Here is a 21,025-nt window from a genome sequence, read left to right on the forward strand (position 1 = left end):
CAAGGCATACAAATGTTGTTTTTATTTTAAATAAAATTGAAAGGAGGCCAAACATATAAGTTCGGTTTAATTCCAGATCAAATGATTCGGGTGGTTTTTTTGAACCCGATAAACCCAAAAATTACCTTAGAGCCCGTACTTTCATAAGGCTCAAATGCAGCCCAGTTCACAGCCACAGGGATCTCCGCGTTGCCGCCAAAAGCTTTCGTTATGATTTCAAATCGCGAGGGAAGAAGCGTCAGGACTCCTCCAGAGGCATGCATGCAGCCGCTGAAACACCGCCAGGTGCCCCTTCACATTTATCAGCCTTTCACTCCTCTCTCTCTCTGATCACAGCAAAACAATGGCCGTTTTTATTTCCTTCCTCCCCTCTCGTTTTCCTCTTCTCCTCCTCACCTTCGCTTTCACCTCTCTCCCTTTTCTGATTTGCTCCGCCGTCAACCACTTTTGTCTCGTCGGAGCCTCCAGTCTCAGCCATGCGCAACACCATTCAGGACACCCTCACTGCTCACCGCAATGAGCTCGTTTTGCTTCTCTCCAGGTACATATTTCTCTCCCTCACATTGCATTTCAAATGGAGGGTTCTTTGGGTAGGAATTGAGTGGGGTTTTGAGAAGCTTGAGGTTTTGTTGTGTTGGAAGGTATGTTGCTCGAGGAAATGGGATTCTGCTATCCCATCAAATGATAAACGAGCTCGAAAACGTGATCATGAAGGGTGAAGGCATGCAGAAGCTCAAAGATAGCTCCTTCAGTAAAGTCTTACAGTCTGCTCTGGTCAATTTCCTACAATTATTGCTACTGTTTTATTTTTTCTTTTAGGATGTTGCTCTAGTATCTGTTTGTTTGCTGAGAAATTGACAAGTAAATGTTGCAATTTGAAGTAATTTTTTATTATTTGGGACCAAGAAAGCAGAAATCTTCATTCTGCATGGCTAAGGAAAGTTGCATTTGTTGTTCTGGTTTTCTGAGTTTGGTCTTCGCTTGTTATCTAGGAAGCAATTGTTCTGGCTCCTTTCGTGGCTTTTGCACTTCGTCCAAGGCCTGGTGTTTGGGAGTATGTTCGAGTTAATGTGTATGAACTCAGTGTGGATCATTTAAGTGTTGCTGAATATCTTTGGTTCACAAGGAAGAGCTTATAGACGGAGAGCAAGGGCTCTCCTGTCTTAATCCTTGTTACTGAATTTTGTAATTTATGCCGAGTCTTTCAATTCACTTATCTGGAGTAGCATTACATAGGCGGACTAGACAGTTTTTATTTGTTCTTTCAGTTCAATTATACATGAATGCAGTCTTAAAATGAAATTGTCCTGGGTGCAACGATATGTATGTGATCTGGAGCCATTTAATGCACACTTCCCTCGACCAACCCGCTCATCATCAATTGGAAATGGGGTTCAATTCCTTAACCGTCACTTATCTTCAGTTATATTCCGTAGCAAAGAAAGTTTGGAGTCTCTTCTCGATTTTCTTCGTACACACAAATATGATGGATATGTAAGTTTGAGTTTGCTATGGGCTTTGCATGAATGAACATTCCAATTTTTCAGTTATCATACTAATTCTTTTGGCCCTTTGGTTTATTTTTCTGGTCGTCTTTTCTTTGCATTCAGATTTAGTGTAAGACCTAAAGCCATATTTGAAGTAATATGACAATAAGGTTGTGAAATACTCGTACCTTTAGACTGAATAACGATCGGATTCAGAGCATACCCAGACTTCAGTCTGCTTTAGCAAAGACAGAGGAATATCTTTCTAAGTTCCCGCCAACTACACCATATTCTGAATTTGAATTTGAGTGGGCGAATCATCTAATTTCAACACTTTAATCTCCCCTTATTTCTTTTTCTGTCCCCTTTTTTACTGCCTGAGTACTTCACTTTTATGATGCACACTGTTGGGTTCTTAATAACTACTTACGGGTTATACAACATACTCTTTTTCTCTTATTGTGTTATTTCTAGGATGCCTCGAATGAAATTGCCGCTGAGTTGCAGGGAGTTCCAGATCTAATCATTGGAAACTATAGTGATGGAAATCTTGTTGCAATTCTGTTATCTTATAAACTGGGAATCACACAGGCGAATTTTAGTTTTTAATTCATTATTTCAGATGCAACACAGAGATTGGTGGAATAACAGTGGGCATATATTGGAGTTAACTTGTCAAAACTGAAGAAGCATGAGGATAAGTACCATTTTTCAAGTCAATTCACAGCCGATCTCATTGCAATGAGCAATGCAGATTCATAATTACATACCAAGAGATTGCCGGAAGGTTTGATTGTTGGTCTAGTTCTTTACCTCCAATTTTTAATCTACGGCCTGATTTTTCACTTGAAATGTAGTCATATGATATAAGTTACATTGGTTAACAAGTTCAAAGATTTGTCTGTCACAATGAAGTGGATTGCATCATTTGCAGCATGTGGCCCATTGTTCTTCTCCCTGGATTCTAGTCAGTTTTGTTTGTTGCATTAAAGATTAATTTTCTTGTTCTTTATCTCAGCAAGAATAACGTTGGACAGTATGAGAGCTACACTGCCTCCACTCTTCCTGGGCCGTATCAAATTGTTCACGGGATTGATGTTTTTGATCCCAAGTTTAATATCGTCTCCCCAGGAGCAGATATGTGTATATACTTTCCATATTCTGACAAGGAAAGAAGGCTTACTGCTCTACATGGGTCAATTGAAGAACTCTTATATGGTGCTGAGCAGAAAGACGAGCATATGTGAGTACCTTCTAATGTTAAGTGAAGAACTTCTGAAAAACAATTTAAGCCTCTTTTGAGTGGCATTGAGATTTTATAGATATCAGGGTTGCAACATACATGTACTTCATTTTCATCACTCAATCGTCTGATACTCGTTTGACGGTGATGCAGTGGGCTAGCAATTGAGTGATAGATCAAAGCCTATTGTCTTTTCCATGGCAAGACTTGATGGAGGGAAAAATTTAACTAAACTTGTTGACTGCCATGCTAAGAGCGCCAAGCTAAGAGAAATGGTAAACCTTGTTGTGGTTGGTGGTTACATGGATGTCAAGAACCCTAGGGATAGAGAAGAAATTGCAGAGATTGAAAAGATGCATGACCTCATTAAGAAATACAGCTTGAGTGGTCAGTTCCGATGGATAGCAGTCCAGATGAACCATGCTCGTAATAATGAGCTCTTCATCGAGATACTCAGTTTGCAGTACGTCATGTATATGTATTCGGATGAAGATCATTGCGATTGCTTTATCATCTTTACGACCCCGGTTATCCGTTTCAGCTTTAATGGTGGCCCTGAGACTCTCTGCAGTGAGTTGGAGCTTCACATCTTGAACCCACTTCAGGTAGTTGCTTCCAAATACTTCCAGAGCGGTAAAGTCAAGTTTGTTAAGGTTCAACATGTTGCTGCAATGGAGAGATCAAGATCGTAGTCAGTATTATGGGATAAACGTCCATAGTCAAAAGCAGAACATTTAGATTCTATAGACATGATTTGGCGTAAATTAAGCATGAAAAACTTTGAGTTTCATGAAAAACTTCAAGTCTAAAAATAAATTATTGTTTTAATCGGCTGGGTTACAAGATAGGCAGTGAAAATAGGTAATTGGATAGAACTCAATTCCCAAATATTAGGCTAAGAAAGGAAAGGTGAAAACCAAATCTAGATAGAACCAACTACCCACTGTCTCCGTTGTTAACAATGTCTCCGCTGTTAACCACAACCTTCAAAACACCACATTCCAGCCCTTCTCCACTATCGTAAACATCAAACTAGATAGAACCAACTACCCATTGCGGTTGGCTCAAATTATTCCTATTCTAAAAAGTCGGGACCTGATGGGGTATGTTGATGGCACGCTGCTGTGTCCCCCAAAACATGTTGCTGGTTCAACCACTGTGAATCCTGCGTACACAACTTCGGTGCAACATGATTAAATGATCCTCAGCTGTATTAATGGATCTCTTACAGCTTCTGTCTTATCCATGGTGGCAAGCAAAATAAATGTTCAATCTACTTGGGAAGCTCTTGAGAAAAGGTATGCATCCACATCTCAAAATCAAATTTTTTTTATGAGAAATGAGCTGTTGCAGACCAAAAAGGGTGATCTATTTGTGGCAGATTACTTGGATCGCATGAATGCGATAGCTAATAACCTTGCCCTTGCTAGGCAACCTGTGAGTGATAGAGAATTGGTTCAGATTGTGTTGAATAATCTTGGACCAGCATTCGAGATGACTATGAGTGCTGTAGAAGCTCGTGACACTCCTATCACATATCCAACTCTTGAATCAATAATGCTGACTACATAAAGAAGACTGGCGGAACACAATGTTCCTTTGGTTGAAGGAGCTACTATCAATGCCTTTGTGGCTTCAAGAGGTTGTGGTGGTGGTCGCTCTTGTGGTGGTGGACGAGGTAACTCCTCAAACCATGGCGCAACTCAAAGGGGGCATAACCTTTGCAACAACAATAATCCGTAGAGCAACCAAGGTAATGGAGAAAGGTTTGTTTCCTGTGGTGATAGAATTGTTTGTCAAATCTGTGGCAAACTAGGTCATCTTGCACTTGACTGTTATCAATGCATGAACACTGCGTTTGAAGGCAGAATCCCGACCAAATATCTTTCAGCAATGATGTATTCACCTATCACTCTTAACAAATAGCATAATGGATCTTGGCTCCTCGACACAGGTGCCAACTCGCACATTACTCCAGATATTCAAAATTTGCCCAATCCCAAGGAGGATAATGGTAATAAAGGTGTGGGAGGAGTAGGTAATAATTGTGGTATCTCGATTGCACACTGTGGTTCAAATCCACTTAATACTAATGCTTGCTCCTTTGTTTTACGTGATATCCTTCATTGCTCTACTGCATTAATGGATATTGGCTCCTGGACACAGGTGCCAACGCACACATTACTCCAAATATCAAAATTTGGCCAATCCCAAGGAGTATAATGGTAATAAAGGTGTGGGAGGTGTAGGTAATAATTCTAGTATTTCGATTGCACACTACAGTTCAAATTAACTTAATACTAGTGCTTGCTCCTTTGTTTTAAGTGATATCCTTCACTGCCCTACTGCATCCACTAATATCCTCTTTGCCCATAGGTTTACCCTAGATATTGATTGTTACTTACTAATTTTTCCACATTTTTTCCTTGTTAAGGACCTCAAGACACAGAAGACGCTTTTCCGAGGGAGATGTGAGAATGGGTTATACCCATTTCCAAATGGCAGTGGACATCTCAAGCATTCTATTTTTGCATTTGTGGGAGTAAGGGTCTCAGCTCAAAAGTGGCATGCTCGTCTTGGCCACCTTGCCAAACCAATAATAAAATTTCTAGTTTCAAATAAATTGGTACCGATTCATGGTACCCCTGACGTAACCTTTTGTGAGTCATGTCCTCTAGGTAAGAGTACTAGGTTACCTTTCAATGTTTCCGAGTCTATGTCTCAATTTTCTTTGCAACTTTTACACTCTGATGTGTGGTGTTCTCTAGTTATTTCTAATGAAGGTTTTCGTTATTATGTTTTGTTTGTCGACGATTATTCGTGATATTCTTGGATTTTTCCCATGAAACACAAATTAGAAGTGTTTGAAATATTAGTGAAGCTTAAAGCCAAAGTCGAAAACATGTTTAATTGCACAATCAAACCTCTTGAACGTGATGAAGGTGGTGAATATAAAAGTCATGTTTTCCAACAATTCCTTATTGTACACAGTATTTCACAACGCTTTTCGTGCCCTAAACACCTTGAACAAATTGGTTTGGCTAAACGAAAACATTGACACATTGTTGAAACTACAATTGTTATGCTTTCTTAGTCTTATATGTCAAATAAATTAATTCTAGTTTGATGCATGTTTAATTGCTACATACTTAATCAACCGTTTGCTAACACGTGTTCTTTGAAATGCGTCACCTTTTGGGAAATTATTTCAAAGGAAACCAAATTATGACATGTTGAAAATCTTTGGTTGTCATTTTTTTTCCTGGTTAACACCATACACTCAAAATAAATTGCAACAAAAATCAAAGTCATGTGTTTTTCTCAGGTATTCACTAAACAATCAAGGATACACATGCTTGGATCTGTCGACAAGACGAGTTTATTTGTCTCGCCATGTCCTATTCGATAAGGTTCCTTCCCTTTTAAAGTACTCACATCTTCTTTTGAAAGTGTTGATTCATAAGGTAACAATCACTTACCCCAATTGTAACAACCTGTCCCTGGATTTACAAAAGAAAAAGGCTATTTTTGTATTTTCACTAAGTTTAGGGGATACTTTCCTTTTTAAAATTGTTTTTGGGTCTTAAATTGTGTAACCAAGGGGCCCACCCCCTGATTCTGTCCCCCGAGCCTCTCGTCTCTTTCTTCTCTCTCAGTTCTCTCTTCTCTCAATTCCCCCGACCTTTCTCCCTTACCCATTCTCTTTGTCTTTCTCTCCCTCCCTCCAAGCAGAACATACCTACACACACACCAACAAACCCTCATCTCCCTTATCATCAAACACCACAACAACAACGAAGCATCACCATCCTCACCACGTTAGCTCTCTCTCTCTTCGTCTTTGTGGAGCACAAAGAAACTCCGGCGAGTTCCTGGTCCTTCCATTTTGGGTAAGCCTCAAAATACTCCAAATGCTTCTCTTTTCATCCCTATAGTTCTTTTCTAACCCCGTGGTTGTGTTTTGGACGTCAAACCATGAAGAAACCACCTCGGAGACATTTCCCCAGTTTTCCCAACGAGCACAGCTCATTTCGAGGGAATTTCCGGCCAAACCACGGTGAGTTGGCCGGCGTACAAGGTATCAATCTCTTCATCTCATTGAGTACTACAACTTTCCTTTTGTTTCACCCAATTTCGTTGAGTATTGAAGAAGTTATACTCATTTGAATCTTACCTAGTTTTTGGTGGACACCCGTGGCTTCCAGGCCATTTTTCGTCCAACTCCGGGTACGATTACGGGAACCAAGGGTGTATCTCGATTCCTTACTTTCGGGGCTTCAATTTGATATATTGAATGATAGTTTTGGTTGAGTTTTGAGCTCTATCAGAGCTTGGGAATTCTCCGGCCAAAATCCGGCCTTCTCCTTCCTTAGAATCCGATGACTAACCAAACCCAAGGCCTTTGGGCCTTTCTTGCTGAGCCCAACCCCAAACCTAAACCCATTTCCTTTTTATTTTAATTTTAGTTAAATTGTTTTAAATCAAATAAGGCCCTTTGGGCCATTTTCTGTTAAGGGCTTGAGCCCGATCACCTTAAACCCATTCAAAACAGGCCTTCGGGCCTTGGGAAAACTAGGGCCTTCGGCCCGTTAACCCTTCTAAGCCCAAACCTTTAAACCTTAAACCATTTGTGACCCAAGCCTAATCCTTTTTAAAACCCAAACCCAAGTCCAAACACTTTAGGCCCAACCCGGATCCAACCCTAAGCCCAAACCCAGTTAACCTGGTTTGACCTGTTGACCTGGACCGCTGACTTTGACTCGGTCTGACCGTTGACCTGGTCAATGGTCAGCGTTGACTTTGACTTTGACCGTCAACGTTGACTTTTTGGGTTAACTTTTCAGGTTTTCATCCGAGACCCTCCTAGGCTAATTTCGACGTTCTGAACCCGTTTCCGATGTCCATTTTCTCAAATTCAATCGTTGGAGTAGAGTTTGACTAATTGTACCATTTATGTGCTTAGGGGCAATTAATTGTGTCGTTTCCGTATTCACTAGTTGCGTGGCCCTTCGGCAGCTAAGTACTGTGAGTGGACCCTTTCTAAAAATACATGTTTTGATAGTAGAAATGCATACATGAAAAACATGATTTAATGGCTATATTTTATGGAACGTTTTATGAGATAACATGCTTATTGAGGCTAGTTTGAATTATTACTATTTTTCCTATAACCCATGTTTTATAGAATATCTGATGGATGACAATATGATATTTAGAACATGTTTAGAACACCTCTTTATAGTATAGATGATGGATGACTTTATACTATGAAGTTGATTTTCAATATATGTATGTTCACTGGTTTTATACTTACCTAGTGGTCCTTTCCGCTACGGGACGTAGGGATAGATTCCGGTCCGTCCCGGGCGATGGTTTGGTGTTGGCATAGGGCCTGAAGTGTGTTTCCTCTGGCTATTTAGCACAGGGACGGGGAGCCGGCATGGGGCCTGAAGTGTATTTTCTTCTGACTGCTTGCTCAGAGACGGGGAGCCGGCATGGGGCCTGAAGAGTTATCGGACATTCACTAGTGATTATTATATAGACAAGTTATGATTTGAGACATTGCACAACATGCAAGGTTTTGGAAAACCTATGTTTATCATGATATATGTGTTTTCATAAAACCTAGGGTTTAGTACGTTGACAACTGTTTTATTATATATATATATATATATATATATCAACTTGGTCCACTCATGTTTGTGTTGCGCCCTCTTCAGGACTTAGAATCGAGGCATACAATCCCGTCGTCCAGGCATTTCCGCATCGACATTTTCGAGTCCTTTCGGTGTAGGACCCACTCCTTTGTTTCATTCAATTTTATATTATTTTCTTTTAGTGTTCTAGATTAGAGGTGTGATCTGAACACCTTCCTTAATTTCATATTCATTATTCTTTTATATTTATAAGCCTTATCTGCCCCTTGTTTTCAGCATTTGCACTCAATAAATGGCTTTCGTCATCCTCGGATGTCGGCCAGCACGTGCCTATCCTAGTATTTAGGGAATATCGGGATCTGGGCGTGTTACCAATTATTATTTACTTTTCCGTTAACATGCACTTCCTCAATGCCTGCATTACCTAGTCCTAGTCAAACTAATCCTCTTACAACCCCATAAATTTCTCCTGCCTCTAATCTCGCAAGTCCTATAGAATCTCATTATGATGCAACCACTTTGCCAAATATCACCCCTTCAACTGATATCCCACCTCGATCATTCTCATCTATAGAACTTAGCTTGCCTTTAAGACCCTCACTACAATCAAACGAGCAAGTATTGGTAAATTCACAACCTATGCGTGTTGATGTGCCTAGTGATACAAGACATTATATGACTACACGTTCTAAGTCAGTGGTCCTAAAACCAAATCCAAAGTATGCTATGCATGTTGCAATTGATATATTTCATATCAAACCTACCTGTTTCAGTCATGCAGTCAAGCATGAGGAGTGGATGGATGTTATGGTGCAGGAGTTTAATGCTTTACAACAGTGTGGAACCTGGAGTTTAGTTCTATATCATCTTCACATGAATATGCTACCTGTTTCACTTGAAATGTAGTCATATGATATAAGTTACGTTTATGGTTAACAAGTTCAAAGACTTGTCGGTCACAATGAAGTAGATTGCATCATTTGCAGCATGTGGCCCATTGTTCTTCTCCCAGGATTCTAGTCACTTTTGTTTGTTGCATTAAAGATTAATATTCTTGTTCTTCTCCCAGGATTCTCAACAAGAATAACGTTGGACGAGAGCCACACTGCCTTCACTCTTCCTGGGCTGTATCGTCTCCCTAGGAGCAGATATGTGTATATACTTTCCATATTTTGACAAGGAAAAAAGGCTTACTGCTCTACATGGGTCAAATTGAAGAACTCTTATATGGTGCTGAGTAGAACGGCGAGCATATGTGAGTATCTTCTAATGTTAAATAAAGAACTTCTGAAAAGCAATTTAAGCCTTCTTTGAGTGGCATTGAGATTTTATAGATATCAGGGTTGCAACATACATGTACTTCACTCAATCATCTGATACTCGTTTGATGGTGATGCAGTGGGCTATTGAGTGATAGATCAAAGCCTATTATCTTTTCCATGGCAAGACTTGATAGAGTGAAAAATTTAACTGGACTTGTTGAGTGCTACGCTAAGAGCGCCAAGTTAAGAGAAATGGTAAACCTTGTTGTGGTTGGTGGTTACATGGATGTCAAGAACTCTTGGGATAGAAATTGCAGAGATTGAAAAGATGCATGACCTCGTTAAGAAATACAACTGGAGTGGTCAGTTCTGATGGATAGCAGCACAGATGAACCGTGCTCGTAATGGTGAACTCTTCTCGAGATACTAAGTCTGTAGTACGTCCACTACAAGACATCAGCTCATCTACCACAATAATTTGATCACGGGCATTAAGAGTTTGTTGTTAAAAATACAAATTTACCACGGGCGTAGTGAGCATGTGGTCTATAACAATTTTTTTATCACATGCAAATTTTAGTTCATGGTAAAATAGTAGTTAATAACCATGCGCAAAGTTGCATGTTGTGAATATACTAAATCCTCATGTGTGATGCTCGTAGTCAATATGATTAATATCCACAACGCCTTTTTATTATCTATCAAAGGTATAACGTGTGGTACAGTTATTCATAATTTAAAAAAAAAATGGAAAAGGTAGGATATGAAATTTTGCAAAATTTTAAACATCTTTGAAATTTGACAAATCCACTTTGCGCGCTCTCTGCCTTCTCCATGCTGATAACAGTGTTCATCAAGAAAACCAGAACATATGATAGAGAAGAGAGAGAAAGAATGATAGAGAAGAGAGATAGAGAGATATGATATTTTTGTGTATTACAATAGGATACCTGCTTACAAGATCTTTCACACTTATATACTCAAGTGTTATCTTATCTCCTAAGCTTTAAAACCTCCCAATTCTAACTAACTAATTGTCTTTTATATCATTTTTACACATTTTGACCTTAACTATACTACCCTTCTTATGCTAGTCAATATCCCCCCGCAATCTTAACTTGGGGAACCAAGCTTAAGATTGTAACAATGTTTGACAAATAATGGCCCATGTAACCCCTTTGTAAGAATATCGGCAATTTGATCTTCAATGGGAATATAGGAGACTTCTAAATCACCTTGTTGCACCTTCTCTCTAACAAAATGATAATCCGTATCCAAGTGCTTGATTCGAGAGTGAAATATTGGATTTGCACTTAATGCAATCGCAGACAAATTATCACAGTGGATAACAGGTGATGTAGGTAGAAACACATCCAAATCCTTCAAGACTGGCCTTATCCATGCTAGATCAGCTGCAGTGTGAGCCAAGGCTTTGTACTAGGTTTCCGTCTCCGTAATGGTGATCTAAAGCATGCGCCTAGGTCTCGCGACCCCATCTGCCTATTGTCTTCTTCTGTGAGTTTTGCCCGTTTTCTATCGTCTCTACTTTTGGAATTGGCCTGCCCCTTGATGGTCATACGAAGCTTATCTCACGCCCCAATGTAGTGTGTAGAAATCGGTCTTCTCAAGGCAGTTTACTTGCTTTGACTTGAGAGAATGCATGAACATTGGAAGTCATATGATATGTAGCTCCTGTGTCTAGAATCCAAGTATCCCCATTGGATAACCCATGTCCATTGTTTTGTGGTGTATTCTGTCCAATATGAGCCTGTGCAGTCATTGCAGTCAAGGAAGAAGGTGGTGGAGTACCCTGATAAGCAAAATTATTGCGATGATAACACTCCAGTGCAATATGTCATTTTTTCCCACAAATTTGACAAGCAAGGAACCCTGAATTTCCAGTGGCAGCTCTGTGATAGCAATTAGCTGTTGTATGTCCCCTACTAGAACATATTTGACACTCAGGTGACACACCAGATCTGTAAGATGTACTGCCATTCCAGGTATTACTCTTTTGAAAACCATTACCAGAGAAACTACTTCCATTCTGTGACTGAACACTTTTACCATTGCCAAAAAAATTGCCATTAAAATTGCCATTGTTCCCTCTGTGACCAGATGGATTTCCATTACTAGAGAAGGTTCTTGAACCATTAGTACTTCTATGATCAAAATTACCATTGTTATAATTGCCATTATACCTCCTATTGCCCCCCCTGAGAAATTGGTCTTCTGGACAAACTTGTCACCATTCCCCACAAAGCCTGAACCACCATGAAATGCATTGGAGTTTTCACCATCATATTCCCCTTAAAATCTATGAAAGTTGGAACTTTCCCCAACTTCAAAACCGGTATGATTATTCTGAAAAGCACCAGAGCCAGATCCATCTCCATGAACATACATTGCTGCCATAGATGTACTCAAAGACTTCATTCGTGATTCAATATTAGCCTCTGCACCAAGAAGTTGAGCCCTCAAATCTTTATATGAAATAGGAGAATCCCAAGCCAATATCACAGTCTTTATCATCTCAAACTCAGGAGGTACGCCAGATAGCACAGGTATAAGAAAATCATTCTCAGTGATCCTGTCTCCAGCAGACACTAGTTGATCCTTAATGGCTTTAACCTTTAAAAGAAACCTATCCACAGATTCTTCACCTTTTTGGATAGTGTGTAACTCACTTTTCAGTTGATTGATTCTAACCATAGAGACATACGCAAATCTTTCTTGTAAACAAGTCCAGGCCTCACACGCAGTCTTACTACCAATAATGTGTTCCATAACATCATCGCACAGTGTAGCAATGAGAAGACTGAGCAAGGCTAGATCCTTCTTCACCTAATCTTTATATGCCACAGTAACTTCAGTAGTAACTCTTGACTCTGTATCAATATCAAATCTCGGAGGACATGGATCTTCACTCGTGAAATGATCAAAAAGATCATATCCCCTAAGAACAGACTGGAACTGGAAACTCCATTTAACAAAATTGTCATCCTGAAGCTTTACTGTAAGCATCCTAAGCAACCCTTCAATCTTGACATTAGACGCCATTTGAATACCTAACACCTAAACAAAATATGCTCTTGACCCCTAAATATGCTACCCTTCTTTGCTAATGGCCATCGACCTTTTTCTTTCTTCGATAAACAAGCACGTTTCACAATCAAACAATGGTTATCGGCCTCTTACGAACTCAAATAATGGCTATCGGCCTTTGAACTTGCTAACAATGGCTGTCGGCCTTCAAATTCATAGAAAAAGAACACACACTCTTCACCTACAACATATCACAAACAGATGGTGTGCAATGCGAAAACAAAAACCAAGAACCTGATATGAATGAACCCCTTGACCCCTTTTGACAGAAAAACGTTGTGACCTTGCAGCCAGCATTAACCTTCACTCGCAGTTCTTTAATCTCCAGCGGAAGAAACGGCACCAAGAATCGTCCGAGCGATTGATACCATGATAATAATGTTCATCAAGAAAACCAGAAAATATGATAGAGAAGAGAGAGAAAGAATGATAGAGAAGAGAGATAGAGAGATATGATATTTTTGTGTATTACAATAGGATACCTGCTTACAAGATCTTTTACACTTATATACTCAAGTGTTATCTTATCTCCTAAGCTTTAAAACCTCCCAATTCTAACTAACTAACTATCTTTTATAGCATTTTTACACATTTTGACCTTGACCATACTACCCTTCTTATGCTAGTTAATACATGCCCCCATCTCTTCCACTTTATCTTGCCTTCCCCTTTTTTAGTTCATTAATTTTTGTCCTCTCTTTTTCTTTCTCACAGTGGCTTCCATCTACTCCAATCCTATGTCCCCATAAGCACCCATGTTCATACTTCCTCTTAAACCTTCTTCACGTTTCCCGATTCGTCCCCCAGCTGATGCCAGAAGAACCATTCTTCCACCTTGGAGCCAACTTAGTGGAGATGGGACTCTATGCACCAGAATGTCTTCAAAACTGCCATCAAAAGCTTTGTTTTTGTGCCAATTTCCCCCAATTTCGTTGAAACCTTACAAATTCGGCCTTGGTTTCGCCCTCTTTCTCACCTCCGCCGCTCACTCCATTTATCCGTCTGTCCATTGCTCCGCTGTCACTCCATCAATCCGTCCGTCGCTCTGTCAAATCTCATTGCTTTGCCAGCCAATATGAAGATGAATATTCTTTATCTTTTGGTTGGGTAAATTTGATTTTCATTTGTATCTTTTTTTTTTTTTTGGATATTCCTTTATTAATGAGCCTTTGATAATAATTTTTTTTTTTTTTGTTCAAAAACTACCACTATGCTTATTCTCTCTTATGAATGATGGTGGATGACGATTGGGTTGCAGGGCAGTTTGCATTTGCTAGCCTTTCTCACTTTATGGCTTAGAAATTGGTATGCAAATATTTGGACGGATTTTAGGGTTAGGGTTTTGAATTTGATTCTCTATATTCTCACTCAAATTTTGGAACTTTGCTCTTGCATTTTAATTTTGCATTGTATTTGTTCTAATACTGTTGTAGCTGTTTTGTTGGTTTGATTGCAGCTTCCATTATCTCTACTTAACTAGTTCAGGGGACATCATATGGTTAGCAAATTGAAGATGTTTCCCTCAATCTCATTAAATAAGTTGAGCTTTGAATAAATCTTGGTAACCCATATATTTGAAATATGTCCATTGTGATAAAAAAAAAAAAAAAAAAGAAATCAGTGGGATGAGCCACTTTGCTTCTTAGGCATGTGCATGAGTATGTCTTGTTCTGATTGAGATGCTAAGGGAAAAAGCTCCAGTGTAATAAAGAACAGTTTGTACAAAGGTCTCTCTATCTCTTGCCTGCTCTATATATAATTGCATTGAATTACTTTGATGTCAATAAATGGCAATCATAATTTCAAGTTGTTTTTTTATACGTTTTGGTTGTGGGTGTTTAATGAATGGAGACGCAGATGGTGGCTACGAATGGTGCGACTCGTGTTCATGGCTTCTCAGAAAATGTATTTGCCTTATATATCCATATTCTTTGCCTTTTCATTATATATATTTTTTGTTTTCTTCCTTTATGTGTATTTTGATGTGCACTCGAGTCTTTTTTCACACTATGCTTTATTGCTTTATTTGAATCTTTTCTGCAGTAATGGCAATTTCCCTTGTTCAAGCTTCTACGTCAAATTGTAATTCTACCTCAAGGTCAAGGACTCCAAGATCCTTCTCTTCGGTGGCTCACTAAAGAACTTCAAGAAACCTGGTTGAAACGGTAATTCCCAACTTCAAGTAACTGTTTATTTAGTACAATTATTGCATATAATTGCAATACTACTGAATGTTTGTGATTTACGTTGTTTATAATTTCAGTTGTTCATAGGTTAACGACAGATTCATATTATTAATTTTTAAAGACGTTTGGAGGTGTTCAAGGAAAAGTGAAATCTTTCAATTGATAATTTCCTTGTTATTTGAGGCCTTGTTGATGCTTTGTGTGTAGTTTGATATTTCCTAGTATAAATCAATGGTGGTGTTGTTAGCTTCGTACAGTTTGTAATTCTTTTTTAATATGTGATTATTTAAAAAAAAATGTATTTATAGTAAATTTCCAATTTTGTGGGTTTATATATATATATGTGTGTGTGTGTGTGTGTGTGTGTGTGTGTGTGTGTGTGTGTGTGTGTGTATTTATATTTTAGAAATTTTAGAATTTTTTTTTTATAACAGGCATTGCTCTTGGTAAATTAGTAATCCACAATGGGCATAGTATCCGTGGTGTTAAATTTCAATCTACAACATGCATTGTTCGTGGTTACATTACATTTGACAACAAGCATAGCCCGTGATAGAAATTGAAACTTTTTATTACATCCAAATTACTAATAGGCCTAATGTCACGTCTTGACCCGGTCTCCACCACATCTCAGGCCCGACTCCATTGTAGCACGATATTGTCCGTTTTGGGCCCCGACCACGCCCTCACGGTTTTGTTTCTGGAAGCTCACGAGCAACTTCCCAGGGGGTCACCCATCTTGGGATTGCTCTAGTCCAAACTCGCTTAACTTCGGAGTTCCTACAGAACCTGAAGTCAGTGAGCTCCCAAAATGCCTCGTGCTATATGGATGTGGGCATGTACATATAAGGCTTAGAGGATCCACTCCCCTCGGCAATGTGGGATCTAACAATTCACCCCCTTTAAGGACCTGAAGTCCTCGTCGGCACACTTTCGGTTAGGGATTGGCTCTGATACCAAATTGTCACATCCCGACCTGGGCTCCACCACATCCAGGGCCCGACTTCACCGTAGCATGATATTGTCCGCTTTAGGCCCCAACCACGCCCTCATGTTCTTGTTTTTGGAAACTCACGAGCAACTTCCCAAAGAGACCCATCTTGGAATTGCTCTAGCCCAAACTCGCTTAACTTCGAAGCTCCTATAGAACCTGAAGGCAGTGAGCTCCCAAAAGGCCTCGTGCTATACGGAGGTGGGCATGTACATATAAGGCTTAGAGGATCCACTCCCTTGGGCCATGTGGGATCTAACACATAATGTCCGTGGTGGATTGCAATTTATAATGGACATTCATCGTGGTAGATGAGCATCTTTTATATGTATTCAGATGAAGTTCATTGCAATTGTTTTATCATCTTCACCAACCAGGTTATCCATTTCAACTTTAATGGTGGCCCTGAGACTTTTTGCAGTGAGGTGAAGCTTCACGTCTTGAACTCACTTTAGGTAGTTGCTTCCAGATACTTCCAGAGCTGTAAAGTCAAGTTTGTTAAGGTTCAACATATTGTTACAATCGAGAGATCAAGATCGTAGTTTGTATTATGGGATAAACGTCCATAGTCAAAAGTAGAACATTTAGATTCTATAGACATGTTTTGGCTTAATTAAGCATGAAAAACTTTGAGTTTCATGAAAAACTTCAAGTCTAAAAATAAATTATTGTTTTAATCGGATAGGTTACAAGATAGGCAGTGGAAGTAGGTAAGTGGACAGAACTCAGTTCCCCAATATTGGGCTAAGAAAGGAAAAATGAAAACCAAATCTCGATAATCAGTGTTTAGGGTTTCATACGGATGGGCCAAACTAAACTGGCATAGAAGAAAGAAAAATGTTATATTTTATTTTATTCACATGTTGTAATCCCAAAGTTTTCCGATGTGCGTTTCGATTGCAGGTCAAGTTTCGAAGCTCGAATCCTCGCAAGATTCTTCTGGAATCTTATGTTTTCATGATGAAAATGTTTCCTCAAAGATTCAATTCAACACAATTACAACAGTAGTATTATAATATAATTATGAACAGTAATTTAAGTAGAATATATAATTCGGTGATAAAAAATTATGGTTCATACTCAGTGGTGAATGTTTCATGCAATTAGGTTGAAAAAATATCGACAATTCGGAATGTGTTTTCGTAGAACTTGGATTGCGCTGAGAAATCTTGTGAACAAGTTTGTAGTAGAATATGTTTTAGTTCCTTAGCGCAATTTCATGAGCGCGTGCAACAAACAAAGAATAGAGAGTTGAGGAAATTCTGTGATGTGTCTTTCCCATCACTTGTGCCTTTATTTATAGTAAACTGGATAGGATTTCTTACCTTGCAAGTAATACACTCATAAAGGGATAAGATTTTCTAGTGTCCTAAATACAATCTGCTAATGATTTACACAATCACATACGTGTTGGAATTTATGTCACAATAACTAGAACAAATATATTTGGACACAAAATTAATGCACTTGTTGACACACTCTAGTCGAGGTAGACCAAACCTTTGTATGTTAAACCCACTAATATTAAAAAGTATATAAAATGTATCAATTTTATGGATCTATTTAAAAAAAAAAAAAGAATAGCATTACTCTATATAAAAAAAGACCCCTTGTAATTTTGACGTTAGGTCTCATTCTGATTTGGACCGACACTCGTTTGGAATTACACATTTTCATTCACAAGTCAAAGTACAAAAGGGAGAGAGAAATGTAGAGTAAATTACACAACTATTTTATATCCAACTAATAATATTATTACAAGCTGATGAGCACGATGATCAGATTCTGAGGGACAACTCGGTGGTATACATTAATCACCGGCGACTTTCGCAGGGCCAATCCTTATTGGATGGCCCCGGAAGTCCTGCCTATTGGAAATAAAATAAAGTAAAACGAAAAGAAGATGCATATACATATATGCAAGCGGCGATACATATATATAAGATCACTAGCTAGAAGCTTGATAGATTCACGATTTCCTTGCCTTCTGCACGAAGATATACAACTGATGAAGCTAATTAGGTCGACCATGCTTCCTGGTACCAAATTCAGTAATCACCACTCCGCCGTAGAGCTCGGCCGCTTTAGTGCTAGTGAGAATAGCAGTGCCCTTTTTTCTATGAACATTATTAACAGGCCTCTGCATCAGAGTCCGACTCTGCTGATCGTGATGAGCTTCGTTGTAATTGGCCATCCTGTGGATCTTGGTTTGTGGATAAAAATGTTGTCCTTGATGAAAAGGAGGAGGAACAGGAAGCCTAGTAGTAGTGGTGATCATGTTCTGCGGCCAGCTACCGTAGTCGTCAGCTGCTACGTTCGTGCTATTGTTGCAAAGCACGCCGTGGCAGTCCTCTATGATGGTGTGGTGTTCGGATGCAATCGGGGCGGCTACCTTCCGGTGAACAATAAAGCGTTCATAAACAGCCATTGCTAACTTAATTACAATGAGTTAATTAAGGGGAGCTATCTAGTTTGGTCTGCTTTGGGCTTGTCTTACCGAAAAAATAAGAGCCAAGTCAGATTATATAGGAGTCCTATAAAGCTTCACAAGTGGGCTTTCTGATCAGGTTCTTGCGATTCTCCATTATCCTTCCTTTTCTAGTAGGAGAATATTATTGAAACGAATCTTGCCTAAAATCCTTTCTACTATGACCCAGAAATTATGTTAAAACGTTTACTTGTACTAGTTCTTGAGATTATCCATCAATATATAGCTAGATACTAATTCGTTAGCGTTTCATAGATATAACTAAGGGTGCGTATCTTAGTTTTCCTAGTGCATTATTTACAGAATTTAGGTACTTCTAACAAAAGTGGTTTTACCTATACCTCTTCTAAACAAAAACAATAATTTAATCATGCTCCAAGGTATCTTGTACTGTAGAGTTTTTAGTCATTAGATCCTGGTTATTGTATGCTATTTCTACCATCTAATAGAGGTTGATTTCACCTATATATGTATGTAGAACCGATTAGAGGGGTAATCAATGTAATTAGCAAAGCTGGTACAAACAACAACAAAATTTTATTCCAGTAAGTGGGGTTCACTATATGAATTCTAGATCAACACCACTGCGCTGGGTTTTGCTTCGTGTTTTATGTTAGCTCTAAGTACTCCATGCTTTCTTTTTTTATTAAGTTTTTCCAAGTCTTTCCAGCTGGAACATTTGTGCGAAAGATGGTACAAACAAGAACACTTTTAGTTTTCATTTTCTATTTCCTACTCTGACTAATAAACGTTGTCGATAATGAGGTTTTTCTTTGTATAGTTCTGAAATCAAATTAAATCGATTAAAGAAGAATTCAGGTCTTGGTAAGCAATATTCTGATTGTTTGGCCAAGAGTTACATTATTTTATATCTACCATCAGAATACATAATGTTATATAATAACAGACACAGGTTAGAATTTTTTATCCCTCCATAATTTTGGATAGTTTTGGAACTATATATGCATTAGATTGTTTACTGGATTCAAGCGCATGAGCCTCTCATGATACTCGGAACCCTTCTGGGACACTACATCCTTGCACCGACCGTATGGATAATAACCAATAAATTAATAGAGATAACTGCTGCTTTGAAAGAAAACACTGATATATATTGGTATCGATCGGTATAACACAACAGGTTTTGGATCAATCTTATGAGATTATATTAAACTTTTATCGTTTCTGCAGGGATCTTAATTTTGAAAATAATTGAATAATTTGGTTCTCTTTTTCTTCGATTTAAGTTTTTAACTTCTAAAAAAATCTAGTCTAGACTGAAAAGCTATATAATGTACTAGTATGTTATAATATGAGTTGATTGATTGTATCTCAAGATCATCACGTCACACTAAAAGGTTTACTCTGGATTGAAGAAGGTAGCAAAATTAAGCAAGTTAACATGGACTATCTAGTGGACCAAAAAAAAAAGGACTATCTAGTACCGAAGAAAGAAATTTAATGTATCAGAAGAAATAAGTGTGGTATGTATGCATGCTTACGATGGCAAATCTTACGTAACCAAATTATTCTTGTTTATCTTCCGAAAGACAAGGTCTGAGCTTGATAGCTCCTTGGTAAGATATTCTTGATCATATTTGCCTTACATTACGAGTAGTGGAGGAATCATTTGCCTCTAGCTTGCCATTTTTGTAGATACAAAGTTTGTAAAAGCGATCCATCGATTCCCTTTCCTCAAAAAAATGGCATATCCTTTTGGCATCTCTTTCGTTTCATATTTTGCTTTTATTTTCATTAATATGGCCTATAATTAAACTAATGGGAGATGGGGCTTCTTGTTAATGGGGTTCAAAGCCAGACAACACAAGCACCCCTGTTAGAAAAAGGTAGAAGGACGTTCGTTAGGGAAAATGGGAAGGTATTAATTCCTTGGGTAAATTACATTTTATTCTTTCAAGTTTGGGCAAAATTACAACCTCATACAATATCATTAAAATATTTCAATTCCATACATTTACTATTGTTTTATTTCAATATTATACATTCCGTTAGAAAATATGTTAACTTAACCGTTATGTGATGATATGGCATATATGGATTCACATTTGTGCTTATGTGGCTAAAAAACAAATTAAAAAAATAAATTAATTAATAATTAAAAAACACAGTGGTCCCCACCATCTAAATTAAAAAATAGATTATAAATATAAAAAACAAATACTCCCTCTTTCTCGTTAGCCAACCACGGCCACTCATGCCAACTTCTGCCACATCCCACCTCTGATGCCAACACCAACGCCGTTGACGTCCCATCTATCCCAGCAATTCCAGCTCTTGCTCTGCAAGTCCAATGACTCTTTTCCATTATCTAAACTGGACCACCCTTTAAACCCGTTAGCGCTCGAGTTCGACCCTACCCACGAACCCTATTGTGACGAGGCTCCAATCCACTCCCAGACCTCTCACTTCCTTGAGCATTGCGGAGCACTCGAGCCCGATGACCGAGCTCCTCTAGTTGCTCCATACGAGAACGGAGGAGGGTTTACTGCAATTTGGGTTTATACAAGCTTGAATTGCAGAGAGAGAAGATTAGGGTTTTTACAAACTTGAATCACATAGAGAGAGGAAAGCTTTGAGTTGGAGAA

General features: G+C 38.6%; 1 pseudogene; it reads left to right on the forward strand.

The window, feature by feature from the left end:
- The first annotated feature begins 355 nt into the window (after positions 1 to 355).
- LOC103959384 lies at positions 356 to 10,079 on the forward strand (annotated as a pseudogene).
- The last annotated feature ends 10,946 nt before the right edge of the window (positions 10,080 to 21,025 follow it).

The sequence above is a fragment of a genome, unplaced genomic scaffold (assembly GCF_019419815.1).
Source record: "Pyrus x bretschneideri cultivar Hongxiangsu unplaced genomic scaffold, Pyrus_bretschneideri_v1 Contig6, whole genome shotgun sequence".
Classification (NCBI taxonomy): domain Eukaryota; kingdom Viridiplantae; phylum Streptophyta; class Magnoliopsida; order Rosales; family Rosaceae; genus Pyrus; species Pyrus x bretschneideri.